At 36.7% G+C, this 16,119-nt stretch overlaps 1 protein-coding gene and 1 long non-coding RNA gene across 2 annotated transcripts in view; both read left to right on the forward strand.

Annotated features, from left to right (window-relative positions):
• Positions 1–16,119, forward strand: part of LOC127864234 (uncharacterized) — a 210,584-nt gene that overhangs the window by 21,648 nt on the left and 172,817 nt on the right. The gene's annotated exons all lie outside the window — the stretch shown is intronic.
• LOC127864253 (uncharacterized) lies at positions 6,104–13,394 on the forward strand. Its single transcript, XR_008041646.1, has 5 exons — positions 6,104–6,661; positions 8,025–8,176; positions 8,661–8,749; positions 9,437–9,579; positions 10,018–13,394. It is a non-coding gene; the product is annotated as an uncharacterized LOC127864253 (long non-coding RNA).

A 16,119-nucleotide genomic window follows, 5' to 3' on the forward strand; every position in this document is an offset into this window, starting at 1 on the left:
AGGAAATTCTGAGCATGATTCTATTCTGAACAAACGCAATGCCCATGTCACGTTTTCCAAACATAAGCCTGGGTAGTTTTGTTAAGCTAGAGTTCCCTGTGGGCCTGAGAGGGACAAGTGTTACAGACACGAAAAGTAATAGCAGTAGTTATGGTAACGCCAACAGTCAGTTGTTGCTGTTGGACATCACAACAAATATCATGAAAAATAAAACGTTCAATAACTTGTTCCAATCTTTATGGGACAAACAGAAATTGAACGGGAGAAAATCAAGGAACAATAAAAGCGTAAGCTTTCCTAGTGGGATGCTTCTGCTGTTGATAGTTTGGACGACTGTAGGGTTACGGACTGCCCCAGATTGTCCTCTCAGCGGCCAAAATATCATAATAGAACGGACTTTTGGCAATGTTACTGACAAACAAAGGGAGTAATGACTTGGTTGTGAATACCCAGAGCACTAGACATCCATGCTGACAAAGAAAGGCAGTAATGACTTGGTTGTGAACACCTCCAGCACGATACATCCATGCTGACAAAGAAAGGCAGTAATGACTTGGTTGTGAACACCCAGAGCACAATACATCCATGCTGATACAGAAAGGCAGTAATGACTTGGTTGTGAACACCCAGAGCACAATACATCCGTGCTGATACAGAAAGGCAGTAATGACTAAGCTGTGAACATCCAGAGCACGATACATCCATGCTAACACAGAAAGGCAGTAATGACTATGCTGTGAACACCCAGAACATAATACATCCAGGCTGACACAGAAAGGCAGTAATGACTTGGTTGTGAACACCCAGAGCACAATACATCCATGCTGATACAGAAAGGCAGTAATGACTAAGCTGTGAACACCTAGAGCACGATACATCCATGCTAACACAGAAAGGCAGTCATGACTATGCTGTGAACACCCAGAACATATTACATCCAGACTGACACAGAAAGGCAGTAATGACTTGGTTGTGAACACCCAGAGGAAGATATATCCATGCTGACACAGAAAGGAAGTAAAGACTATGCTGTGAACATCCAGAGCAAGATATATCCATGCTGAAACAGAAAGGCAGTAATGACTATGCTGTGAACACCCAGAGCATAATACATACATGCTGACACACAAAGGCAGTAATGACTTGGTTGTGAATACCCAGAGCACAATACATCCATGCTGACACAGAAAGGCAGTAATGACTTGGCTGTGAACACAGAACACGTTACACCCATGCTGACACAGACAGGCGGTAATGACTTGGCTGTGAACACAGAACACGATACACCCATGCTGACACAGAAAGGCAGTAATGACTTTGCTGTGAACTCAGAGCACAATACATCCATGCTTACACATAGAGGCAGTAATGACTTGGCTGTGAACACAGAGCTTAATACATCCATGCTGACACAGAAAGGCAGTAAAGACTTGGTTGTAAACACCCAGAGCACAATACATCCATGATGACACAGAAAGGCAGTAAAGACTTGGTTGTTTAAACACCCACAGCACATTACATCCATGATGACACAGAAAGGCAGTAAAGACTTTGTTGTATACACTGAGAGATCCATACATCCATGGGGTGTGCCACAGACTCAAATTACGCCCACTATTGTGAACAAGGTGCTTAAAGTGAACATGTCTGGTTTCTGTTTTCTGTTTTGTTATGAGCACTTAGCACTCCGAGCCAAAAAGGCCTCACATTGAATTGAGAAGGCTTTGAAAATGACAGCAGTTTTCTTGTGTGGTCCAGTACGCCCTTCGACTCGCAACCTGAAGAAAGCAGAACTCAAACTCGCCTCTTAGCAATATCAACAAGGCCAGCATGTCATCTCAGCTCCTTGAGCTTCAGTTGAGACCTTACTGTGTTTATTATTTTTTTGAGATTGGGGCCGAAATTCAGCCCCATTCTTATCTCAAAAAGTCTATATCCATAATTACTGGCTTAAGTTCTCAATTCATGGTTTCCCAGTAGAAAAAAAATGTTTTGATAGGTTGCAACATTGAGTTAATCAGAACTCAAATTCAGCCTTTGGCAATATCACCGAGGCCAGCATATCAGCTCAGCTTCTTGAGCTTCAGGTGAGATCATACAGTGTTATTCATTTTGTCGAAATTGTGGCCAAAATTGAGTCCCATTCCTAATCTTAAACAGTTTATTTTTTCCATAATTACTGGCTAAAGTTCTCAATTCAAGGTTTGACCCCAAACAATGTTTTAATAGGTTACAAATTGAGTTTGTTTCCTTATGCAGCTGTATAAGTTGAACCTTAGCACAATTTATCTTGATAACACTTATTCTCATTTTTAACCAGGTTTTTAACCAGGTTTTCCGAAGGAAAAAACTGGTTATTAGATTGGCGAATGCGGGCGGGCTGGCTGGCTGGCTGGCGGGCGGGCGGAACAAGCTTGTCCGGGCCATAACTTTGTTGTTCATTGTGAGATTTTAAAATCATTTGGCACATTTGTTAACCATCATTAGACGGTGTGTCGCGCGAAAAAATAACGTCAATATCTCCAAGGTCAAGGTCACACTTTGAGTTCAAAGGTAAAAAATAGCCATAAATGAGCTTGTCTGGGCTATAACTATGTCATTCATTATGAGATTTTAAAATCATTTGGCACATTTGTTCACCATCATGGGACGGTGTGTCGCACGAAAGAATCACGTCAATATCTCCAATGTCAAGGTCGCCACGACTAAAAATAGATTTATTTTAAAACAAACTTACAAAGGGGGTTAATTTTGTTTGTTCATTTCAAAAGTTCAGTTTGAGTTGTCTCCCTTTATCAGATTTTTTTTCACAATGAAAACCTGGTTTTGTGACAATTTTGTCCCTTGTTTAAATTATGTTTAGCAAAAACTACAACCATTTTCCCAATTAAATTCAAAACACTATGATTTTTTAGCTCATCCATTTTTTGAAAAAAAATTATGAGCTATTGTCATCACCTTGGCGTCGGCGTTGGCGTCGGCGTTCGGTTAAGTTTTGCGTTTAGGTCCACTTTTCTCAGAAAGTATCAATGCTATTGCATTCAAACTTGGTACACTTACTTACTATCATGAGGGGACTAGGCAGGCAAAATTAGATAACTCTGGCGTGCATTTTGGACAGAATTATGTGCCCTTTTTATACTTAAAAAATTGAAAATTTTGGTTAAGTTTTGTGTTTAGGTCAATTTTATTCCTTAAGTATCAAAGCTATTGCTTTTATACTTGCAACACTTACTAACTATCATAAGGGAACTGTGCAGGCAAAGTTATGTAACTCTGACTGGCATTTTGACAGAATTATGTGCCCTTTTTATACTTAGAAAATTGAAAATTTGGTTAAGTTTTGTGTTTAGGTCCACTTTATTCCTACAGTATCAAAGCTATTGCTTTCATACTTGCAACACTTATTGACTATCATAAGGAGACTGTGCAGGCAAAGTTATGTAACTCTGACTGGCATTTGGACGGAATTATGGGCCCTTTATACTTAGAAAATTAAAAATTTGTTAATGTTTTTTTTTTGGTCCACTTTACCCCTAAAGTATCATAGATATTGCTTTCATACTTGGAACACTCGCAAACTATCATAAGGGTACAGTAAAAGGACAAGTTGCATAACTCTGGTTGTCATTTTTATGGAATTATGGCCCTTTTTTGACTTAGTAACTTTGAATATATGGTTAAATTTTGTGTTTCGATCCACTTTACTTCTAAAGTATCAATGCTATTGCTTTCAAACTTCAAATACTTTCATGCTATCTTAAGTAACTGTACCTGGCAAGTTAAATTTTACCTTGACCTTTGAATGACCTTGACTCTCAAGGTCAAATTATTAGATTTTGCTAAAATTGCCATAACTTCTTTATTTATGATTAGATTTGATTGATACTTTGCCAAAACTACTCTTGGCTGACAATTACCACAATAGACTCCACCCAAACCATCCCCCGTGCCCTCCCCCCCCCCCCGAATCCTCCCCCCCTAATTTTTTTTTTTAAGATCATCTCACAAATGACCACCACATCCTTACACATTACACCCCCCCCCCACCCCACCCCCCCCCCCCCAATTTTTTTTTGAAACAGTTAAAAAACACAAATATTTATTTTATTATTTTATTTTTGAAATACGTACAACCATCGCACCAAAGATTCCCCTTCCACCCACCCCCCCCCCCCACCCCCGATTTTTTTTTTTTCATTTTTTTTCCCATTTTTGGAAGATAATGTAATAAATGTCCACACTCCCACACCATACACCTCTCTTCACTCCACCCCTCCCTCCTTTGTGATTGAAATTGAGAGTCCCTTCACCTTTAAAAAGAAAATAGATGAGCGGTCTGCACCCGCAATGCGGTGCTCTTGTCACGAATAGTCCCAATCCAAAAAGGTAAAAATAGAGCTAGCCCCTAGTGATAGCACATTTTAAAGTTTTTTTTCAGAATAACTGGCTTAATTATACCCCCACAAACGAAGTTTAGGGGGTATATAGGAGTGAACTTGTCTGTCTGTCAGTTGGTCTGTCGGTCTGACTGTATTAAGTGTCCGCTCTCTAATTCAAGTAGTTTTCATCCGATCTTCACCAAACTTGGTCAGAAGTTGTATCTTCATGATGTCTAGGCCAAGTTCAAACATGGGCCTTTCCGGGTCAAAAACTAGGTCATGAGGTCACTTGGTGCGTTTTAAACAATCAGCATGTTGTCCGCTCTCTAATTCAAGTAGTTTTCATCCGATCTTCACCAAACTTGGTCAGAAGTTGTATCTAGATGATTTTGAGGTCAAGTTCAAACATGGGCATTGCCGGGTCAAAAACTAGGTCACGGGGTCACTTAGTACGTTTTACACATTGAGCATGTCCGCTCTCTATTTCAAGTAGTTTAAATCCGATCTTCACCACACTTGGTCAGAAGTTGTAACTAGATGATGTGTAGGTCAAGTTCGAACATGGGCCATGCTGGGTCAAAAACTAGGTCACGTGGTCATTTAGTGTGTTTTTAACCTCACCATGTTGGCCGCTCTCTAATTCAAGTAGTTATTATCCAATCTTTATCAAACTTGGTCAGAAGTTGTATCTAGATGATGTCTAGGTCAAGTTTGAATATAGGTCATGCCGGGTCAAAAACTAGGTCACAGGGTATCTTAGTGCGTTTTAAACCTCACCATGTTGTCCGCTCTCTAATTCAAGTAGTTTTCATCCAATCCTCACCAAACTTGGTCACAAGTTTTATCTGAATGATCTTAAGGACAAGTTTCAACATGGGCCATGCCGAGCATAAAACTAGGTCACTGGGTCACTTTGTGCTTTTTTTAACATTCAGTATGGTGTCCTTTCTCTTATTCAAGTAGTTTTCATCCGATCTTCACCAAACTTGGTCAGAAGTTTTATCTAGATAATCTGAAAGCCAAGTTCGAACATGGGCCATGCTAGATCAAAAACTAGGTCAAGGGGTCACTTACTGCGTTTTAAAAATTGAGCATGGTGTTTGCTGTTTTTGTGAAGACGGCATGCAAAATATTATGTGTCAATGCGGCATGTGGGGGTATTCATCACGTCTTTGACAAAGCTCTAGTTTGCTTATTTCACTAAGTTAAATTACTATTTTGAACTCACATCTATTGTTTCTTATTAAATGCCATACAGTTGTATTGTCTCATATTTAAAGTTGTTAAGTCTCAGGTATAAGTCATAAACTGTCACATTTAAAGGTGTGCAGACTCACACTTAAATATGTAGATTGTAACATTAAAAGTTGTGTTGTCTCACATTTTAAGTTGCTGAGTATATATATCACATTTAAAATTATGTATTCTCACATTTAAAGTTTTATAGTCACACAATTAAAGGTGTACAGTCTCACATTCTAAATTGCTCAAGTAATGCCTGTTTTTGATTTACAAAAAATAAATATAACACCTTGCTACAAAACCAAAAATTCCAATTTCAAGTTGGTGCGCGTAAAACATTGATACTACGTTATTCTGAGTTCTAATTGGTGAACAATTAATTGCAATATTCTAAATATCAATTTTAGGCACAATGTTTGGCATTTTAAAAACAGGTCTGTAAAGTAAGGTGTTGCAAGGCTTATTCATGTGTCACTAAACAATCTGGTTTTAGTTTACTTTCCATTTCCTTTTCAGTGAACTTTACTAGCAAACATGACAAACGTCATTGAAGTGAAAGTCGATAACAGCCCCCTTCTTGCACACATACTACAACTCGCTTAAGAAATTCAGCATGAAGACGTCTTGCGTCAGAATACCAAGCCTCCTATCAATATCTCCTCTCATGTTGGCTACATCAACACTTCCAACAGCAGAGCCTTGGTGAATTGACTTCCGTCTCAGCATCGATGTCGCTTAGCAACAATTGGATGATGGGCGTCGACAAATTAGGCCGGACAAGTCGCTCGAACTGAAACGATCTGATCCAACAGGTAGAGCAGGCATTGCGTGACACGTCTGTTAATGTGACTGACCTCGATATGTTGTTCTCAAATAATGTGAACCTTAGGCCTGGAGAGCAGTATGCGATTGACGCCATTCAACAACAGTTGTTGTCGGCAATTCTCGGGTTTGGGGTGGCGACTTCGGCGTCGGGACTCACTACATCTCTGTCTATGGCCCAGTCGCAGCAGCAGCAGCAGCAACAAGAACAATAAGTAGTATCTTAGCGGTGTTCTGGGATATGGGGCTTCATGTATGTGCTTAAATTGTCATCCCAGATTAGCCTGTGCAGACTGCACATACATAAAGTCCTATTAAAGTGTCATCCCAGATTAGCCTGTGCAGACTGCACATACATTAAGTCCTATTAAATTGTCATCCCAGATTAGCCTGTGCAGACTGCACATACATTAAGTCCTATTAAAGTGTCATCCCAGATTAGCCTGTGCAGACTGCACATACATTAAGTCCTATTAAAGTGTCATCCCAGACTAGCCTGTGCAGACTGCACATACATTAAGTCCTATTAAAGTGTCATCTCAGATTAGCCTGTGCAGACTGCACATACTTTAAGTCCTATTAAATTGTCATCTCAGATTAGCCTGTGCAGACTGCACATACATTAAGTCCTATTAAATTGTCATCCCAGATTAGCCTGTGCAGACTACACATACATTAAGTCCTATTAAAGTGTCATCCCAGATTAGCCTGTGCAGACTGCACATACATTAAGTCCTATTAAAGTGTCATATCAGATTAGCCTGTGCAGACTGCACATACATTAAGTCCTATTAAAGTGTCATATCAGATTAGCCTGTGCAGACTACACATACATTAAGTCCTATTAAAGTGTCATCACAGATAAGCCTATGCAGACTTCACATACATTAAGTCCTATTAAAGTGTCATCCCAGATTAGCCTGTGCAGACTACACATACATTAAGTCCTATTAAATTGTCATCCCAGATTAGCCTGTGCATACTGCACATACATTAAGTCCTATTAAATTGTCATCTCAGATTAGCCTGTGCAGACTGCACATACATTAAGTCCTATTAAATTGTCATCTCAGATTAGCCTGTGCAGACTGCACATACATTAAGTCCTATTAAATTGTCATCTCAGATTAGCCTGTGCAGACTGCACATACATTAAGTCCTATTAAAGTGTCATCTCAGATTAGCCTGTGCAGACTGCACATACTTTAAGCCCTATTTTCCCAGAATGAGGCTCATATAGCTCACTTAAAATCAGTATTTTTTCTGCCTGATTGAAGAAATCTCCTAGCATCAAATGGTTTAGTATGTGTTTTTAAAATTAATCCACTTGATAAATAAATAGCAAATAGCAATTGATCTCATATCAGGTTTAATGATAGAAGGTGAAGGCATAGTTTTGTCTACGTTTCGGCCAAAATTCAGCCCTTGAACCAAGCGATAATTATTGCATACAAAATCCGCTACAATAGACTTGTTAAATTTTATCTTATTTTAGCAAAACAATTATTTAAATGACTTCAGCACATTATACAATTATCCCCTTCAATATTTATTTAAGGTCCTGAATTTTGTTTTAAGAGCCGGTTCCTACAGGATCCCATGCAGTCATAGATCGGTACCCTGCTGAACAACAGGCTGTCTGGTAAGCTGGGCCCGGATAGGTGCAGCCAGTCTAAAGCTGGGGCTCCACACTTTCCTGCCAAGTGGGCTGATATTACCTCTTCTACAAGGTACATTGGTCCTGTAATTTATAGTGTATAATGTGCAGTGTGTTACTACTCAAAATTTTATTTCAATAGTGTGTGCTTGTTATACATTGGTAAAACTCTATCCTTGCTGCTAACTTAAACTTACGTAATTGTAAATATTCATAATAGTTGCCATTTTGTATTGCCTTGAAAGGGTGCAGGGGGGAGGTCAGATCGGATAAAATTGTAGCATTGTCTCCGTCCTTCCATTCTTCCTTATGTCCATCCAACTCTTTTGGAGTTACACGTAACTTAATGCAGATTGGTTAGATATGGATGAAAAATGATTGTATCAAGTGTACAGTATATAGTAGACTGTGTGTGTGTGAAGTGTTTATTGTATACCTCATTTGTATCAAGAGCCTTCAAACATAATGTATTTCTTATATTATTTAATCAAACAACATTGATTGACCTCCAATATAAATGATGCTATTTCAGAATGAATTAATTATTTGGTTTACAGGGACATATGTCAGTGATGCGCAAAGAGCTGGTTTTCTGTTCACAGAGAAGTATCCTAACAACTCCAACTCAGCCACTACATCTCAATAGGTAAGTCCCCTAACCATAGCAAAACGTACACTGTGGCACCAGATCACTGGGATGTAAGTCGTCCGTTTACATTCTGCACGGTATGCAACCACAGCAGATTTGCTTATTTCCCTCACAGGTACCCAATAGAACAAGAATGGGATTAATTGTTTGATACGGACAGTTCTGTGGTCTGAGCAGAATTCTACCTTGGGACCTTTCGATTCCTAGACAGGCATCCCACCACTTGACTAAGATCCCACATTAATACAGTATTATGCAAAGACATGATATCTGAGCTATTTTCATGTATTTTTAAGTATTGCCAATGTAAAGTGATGAAATATTAGGATATTTATTACATTCCGGGATTAAGAGAAAGTCCCTTTCCCACATTGCTATGCACCTGGTGAACATATTTGTTTCTCTATAACCACCTGTGAAATAAAGTTTAATAATATACTGAAATTAACTCAACACATATTCTCTGTTGATATAAAATGATTGCATTGCATGTCTGTATTATTTTCAGAAGCTTTCCATCTCTGAAACGTTGTTGCCACAAAATTGGTTCTGTTCAAATCTGTTTATGTTGGCTAAGCAATATGGAAGCTTATGGTTGACAAAGACAATTTCTGTAATGCAAAAAATGCTTGACATATTTGCACAATTATCTGTCAAGTTTGACACACAATCTACTTTTTCCAGACAACCCGAATATCAAGGCGTTAAGTTTCTTCTGGATGCAGTTAATCACAGCTTTCAAGCCAGCAGCTGTCGATGTATTGAGATTCTCTCCTCTCCTTGTTACCTGACCTGCTGCCTGTGAACATCCTCCACATAGAACCTTTGTGAGTTTGTGAGACGTGTGTAGGCTTTTTGTAAATACCTACTTTCAGAGACAGTTTAAGGGAACACTGGTCCGTCTAAACATTTGTCCGCCTGTCAGGTTGTGTGGCATATATAACCTCAAAACATATTTCTTATTTTGTTATGCAACTCTCCAAACATGTTAATCAGCATGTGGGCGTGTACTGTTGTGTATTGTATATCAGCTTCCTTTTGCATTAGTGGAATTAGACATAAAAAACTTTTTTCATTACATGTTCATATTATTTTGCCGTAAATATTTAATAATTAAGGAATATATCTCGGACCACCTATCTATAAATTCAAATCAAAGAAGCTCAAGACCATATGTCAGTTTGGTTCTTTTTCACTGCTTTTCTAAGTAACAAAATTAGAATAATGAACTGAAATTTACATTAACATACCTTCCTTTATTTCAGATCCCATTCGATGTTATTAAACCGGCCAATCAAAAAGACAGCCTGTTACAGCACTTGTCATTAGATTGACGCCATGCATGCCTTTGAAGATCATTTATACATACAGTTTAAGCATGATAGTCAATAAGTGCCTGCGTTGGCTTCTTAAACGACTCGCAGTCCTGAGCATTTACTATGGAATTCCTCATCTTGAAATATTGGGAAGGCAGGAAAACGCCTGTCACTGTTAAGACAAAAATGAGGGAATGACAAAGAACAATAAGACCAGCCAAGTCTTGTGGCCAGCCAAGTCCTGTGATAAGCCAAGTCTTGTGGCCAGCCAAGTCCTGTGATAAGCCAAGTCTTGTGATCAGACAAGTCTTGTGATTAGCCAAGTCCTGTGATAAGCCAAGTCCTGTGATCAGCCAAGTCCTGTGATAAGCCAAGTCCTGTGGCCAGACACGTCTTGTGATCAGCCAAGCTTTGTGATCAGCCAAGTCCTGTGATAAGCCAAGTCTTGTGGCCAGCCAAGTCCTGTGATCAGCCAAGTCCTGTGATCAGCCAAGTCCTGTGATCAGCCAAGTCCTGTAGCCAGACACGTCTTGTGATCAGCCAAGTCATGTGATCAGCCAAGTTTTAGGATCAGCTTAGTTCTTTGGCCAGCCAAGTCATGTGACCAGTGAAGTGTTTTTACCAGTCATGTCCTATGACCAGCAGCTTTGTCTCGTGTGTACAGTCTGATTGTATGGGAAGAAAAATCTACATTTCATATTGTATGGGCATAATGATACTGACAGTATCTTGATGATTAAGTATTTTGTTATATATTGGTAAATAGACCAATATGATAAGGGGAAACTCAGTAATAGCAGTAATTTAAAGTTTTATTTCAAGAGCAAAATAATGCAAGTACTACTATTTTGTCTGTATTCAGAAACTGACTCTATATAGCTTTATCCTGATTATCGTAAACAGACAGACAAAATGATTGTACAATTGTTGTTTATTTAAACATTGATTTTAAGCCTTCACAAAGTTGTTTAAATAATGCCGATACCTTGGACAATAGGTAATGTATTTATTGTATAAACAAGACATGTTTATTTTTAGTTTTTACCTATAAAATAGCAATATGTGCTAGGTAAAATAATTGATCAGAACGGTTCATAATTGTGATGCTTCTATTCTGATATGTCTGTCATTCTGTCTGTGTTCATTTATCATCAGTTTGCTCTTTTGATGCTGTATTTTATCAAGAATTTCATGTAGTGATGTAATAGTAAAATATCAATTAATTATTTGATTTATTCAAACTAAATTAACCTTCTGTTAATTATCAATTTATTTATTGACAACAGATACTTTGTTTAATATTAACAATAGTTAAGCGCGTTATAAAAAATGTGTGAATGTGCATGCATAATATTGTATAATTAATGAAAACATTAATGGAAAAACAATGTAAATAAAGGAAAATTTAGAAGTGCATCTTAATTGTAATGGAGTTTGTTTAATTTTTAAAAAAAGTATGCTTTCATTGTTGAAAATATGATAGTAATTCCTCCACAAGTAATTTTATTTCAAAGTGAGTATTTTCATGAATAATGATCCTAGATATGGTTGTAGATTGTTCTTGTTGTATCATATACTGACATGCTCATCATTTGTGTTGACATTTGCATTCTAGCATTAAAAGTTCATTATGCTTTAAATATTTGTATGTACACATTTGCGACCAGCTTTTCTAATGTAATAAGTGAATAACGTAACACAGATTTATGTGTCAATGTATATAAGTTTATTTTGTCATTTGTAAATAGATCAACTGCAAAGCTAATGTTTTTGTTTGTACATTATTCATAAAATTTCAAACAGATACATTCACTGTTTTAATTCATTTGTACAAAATTGTTTCATATTAAACATCATTTACATATCAGGCAATAGAGAAAAAGAATTGCTTTGGATGAATGAGCACATTAACCTGTAGAGTTAATTAAGACATGCAGAATATCAGATTATTAACATAATAATATACTTTAAGCATTAGAAACACCTTGTTTTATGTCAAGCTTTTCAGTTAATATAATTAAGCAACTATTATCTGGAAATTTGGAAAACAGTGAAGAACGATTCAAGGGAGAGCAACTGTGATATACTAAATAAAAGTCGTCTCCCTTGTTAGAGTATAATTGTACCTCTCAACGTAACAAGAACATTGAATCTTTTTTTATTATTCCACACTATAAACTATATACTATATTCATTCAGCAATCACTAAAGAAATACATAATTGTTTATTTCTATGCGTTATACCAAATTCTCCAGTATGGCATCAATTAAAATTCATCATATTTTAATTGCCAAAATTGGCCATACAGTGCTTAAAGTTTGGTATTCTGACTATTATAAGTGCATGTTCGCATACAATATCACATTGTATTTTTTCACACTGAGGCAATACGTGTTAATATATTCATTTTTATTTATTGACTTGTTGTTGCTTGTCAAGGTGTCTGATTTTGAATTATAGCTGTTAATTGATTGTGACTATTTCCAGTGTTGAATGATTGCTTTTAGGTTCTTGTTTACAAGTTTTGTAAAAGGTGTTTTCATGTTGACCGCTCCACATTAAATGTCGTTTACGCGCATTCACTGCGGCCAGGTTCCGTAAAACTCCCAACTCATCTGATGTCTTATGATTGGATTCCATACACACTTGTTTTTTTATATCAGCTTGCTTTGCATTAAACATGTCTGCTTTGTTGTTGAACAATTATACACAGCTTTTTATTGGACAAAATTGTGTAATATTTCAAATTTTTGCTTTCGCTTTTTTATTTCCAACAAAATATATTTTGTTTTGTTTTTGTATGTATATTTAGCTATAATAAAATTGTTTCTATAATATATAAACAATATATTATAAGCATTTAAATATATTGGTAAAAGTAGATTTAAGGTTCAAAATCATGTCTTAATTTGTTTGATTATCCAAAATTAACATTTTGCAAAAGCAAAACTTGTTGAAGAAAAACTTTATGCAACGTACCACCAGGTCTTTTAACCATTGATTGTGTATCACTAATGATCAGGACTTAATCAGGGATTAATAATTGCCTATGCACGGTTATAATGTTTGTGTTATTGAATTGAATCATTTCTGTAGTTTGGTGCACATTAATTGTTGTTGTTTTTTTAAGACATAGCACATGTCATATAATATAGTATCGTTGTAGTTTTGGTATGTTTAGGGATATAATCATGTTAATGTATGTGATTTGCTGATCAATTTCTTGTTGTTTCACTCCATTTTATGTATATAGCCATGCATAGAGCAGGAATATTGCTGTACTGTGAAAAAAATGTTGTTATAGCAAATAAAAAATGTATGTTAATTGTTTCCTCACTTCTATATAAATGTCCCTTTTGGCGATGGCATATTGTGATTTGGTCTGTGTCTCTGTTTGTTCGTTTGTCCCCCGTCATACTTTGGTCAGACTCGGATACCTTTCAGAACCTTAATAACTATTCTGAAAGATCTTCACTTGGGGATTGTTCTTCATGCAGATATTATGTAAGTCGCTCCAAAGACTTGTTATGTTGTTCCCACGATTAATAAGTTAGTGGGAACGAGATAACTTTGTCATGAGAATGAAAAAGCTTACCCGTGGGAATGAGAAAGTAAGTCAATTGAATGACGTTCTTAATCATGGGAACAAGTCACTAATTCATGGGAATGACAAACTTAAAAACGTACACGTTAATCTGTGCACACGTACATTTCACGCCATGATTGGTATTTTCAGTTGACGAAGCCCACTCCTATTGAGAGTAGGTGAAGTATGTCAGGCAGAACGTTTTATAAAATATGTGATTTATGTACTTGATTCAATGTGGCACTTTAGAAAATGTATTGCGAGCAACATTCTCAGGCTAAATGAATGGGAGAAACATGTTTTCGTTCTGAAAATTTGTTTTCGTTCTTAAAGCTAACATCTAGTACACATTTATATGAATTTTTATTCTTCGTATCAAACATATTTACATGTCATATCTTCCAAGTCAGGGGATATTAGTGATTTGGTCGTGTCTGTCATTCTGTTGAAATGTAAAGTATAATTGCTGAAGTGATGAAATGGCACACTTATATATTCAACAGAATGCAAACTTATATCAGACATGTATGTATTATGTTGTTGTAATAAGTGAAATTATATATATATTTTAGTCCAAGGTCGTTTAATGGTAAAACAATATGAATCACTGTATTTACGTTGGTTAAAAAGAGATGTACATTATACACCATAATAATTTTTTAATCTCTAAACAATCGAAAACAATGTTTTGTGATCAGCTTCTGGAACATGTGGAAAATAATGCTTACCATTTGATAGCAAAATGTTGGAAAATCGCGTGACTAGTAACTGTAAGTATATGGCTTCAAAGAACAAAACCGGCATAAATGTTTCGTAACAGGCTAGAGCGAACATGAGAGACGTAGTCGCATCTGTTTTAAAATAATTTGTTAGAAAAAGTTAGTGAGGCGTGATCGATGACATGAAGACCTTCTGACGTACTCTTAAATGCGTATTCACATGTGAACAATATTACTGTTGTTGTTGCACTACTTTTTATCTAACAAGCAACCAAAATATTATTACAAAATTACACTAAAGAACACTAAAATGCATGCATTTGTATATTACCATACGTTTTTTTTTCACTTGAAAGACGCATAATTGTCGCATGAAATGTGTGATATCATTGTCAAACCACACATTAGTGTCAGTAGATAAAATTATACTACGGGAGCGCACATCATATGTGTCCTCACATGCCTTATTATGAGTATATTTCTTCACTATCAAAATATAAATCGTATGTTAATATTTGATTTAAACGCAGTTTTCTTTGACACATTTTAACCACTCTTGCATAGCCGCGTCATGCAAAAATGGGTCTTATGCGTTTCGTTCAGGGTATCTTAAACCCAACATGTGCGTTTTCGCAGTCTGGTCAGAGGCGATGCTATTGGCTACAAATTCACTCAATGGGCTATATATAGGATTGGCGCATACAAAATAAAGATCCATTTTCGCATGACGAGGGTCATTAAAAATATCATTGCGAATTGTAAATGGCACATTTTAGCACAATGCTTTTCGATACAAAATTGAATTCAAAATAGCAAACTTGTAAATAATGGCGGCCTATCCAGGCGTTCAGGAACAATTTCCACACGTGCTGAGCGAGTACGGCAAACACTGTGGTTGGATAATTAAACGATGTTCCTCTTATCGTGACACTTTACTATTTCGGTAATGTATGTTTTCTCAACTTGAAAGCAAAACTGTGTTTATCGATAGTCAATTATATATTAACCGGACGATTTAGTGAACGAGTACTGACACTGAAATTCTGGGAGAAAGATGTTAACGCGTAACTGGGCCACAATTTGTGTCGTTTGAACATACAGTAGTCCGGAATTCCTTACACTGAACAGTGCTACATCCTTTGCGCTGAGCACAGACATAGTAATGTAGCCACAGTTCAGAGGTTTTATCTCGAATCAGCCTATGAAATATTCGAAAATATATATGCGTGTCTGCTGGCGTTATGTAAAAGTCATTTAATGTGAAAAGCTGGGTAAACAGCTATGCCGAAAAAGCGCATTAGTGCTCTATACCTATGTTTAGGTCAGAGTTGTTGACACCGTGTGAACTGCTAGGGTACGAGTAATTCATAAACAACAAAGTACGGGTCAAAAGGGCTGTTTTTATGACTACCTAATTCGTGAGTAAAAAGTATTGCTCGCATATTTATTTTCATCAATTATCTTATTGTATGTTTTGAATTTGTATATTGTGTCAAAAATTAAAAGTTGTGTGCAAGGAATTTCATCATGAAATCATATTCTTAGTGAGATAGGTATTCGATATTCCCAAAGAGTATTAGTCCCAAAGATGTTTTGATAGAACTAGTTTAATTTACCTTAAATTTACCTACGATTTATACGAACACGTATATGTTTGTAGGAGCCAGGCTGTGTATTAGTGCCGTCTCAATAGTTCCCCCACCACTTGGAAGAGCATTTATTTGGTTGATGCACATAGATCATTT

This window comes from Dreissena polymorpha, chromosome 1 (genome assembly GCF_020536995.1).
Source record: "Dreissena polymorpha isolate Duluth1 chromosome 1, UMN_Dpol_1.0, whole genome shotgun sequence".
Taxonomy (NCBI): domain Eukaryota; kingdom Metazoa; phylum Mollusca; class Bivalvia; order Myida; family Dreissenidae; genus Dreissena; species Dreissena polymorpha.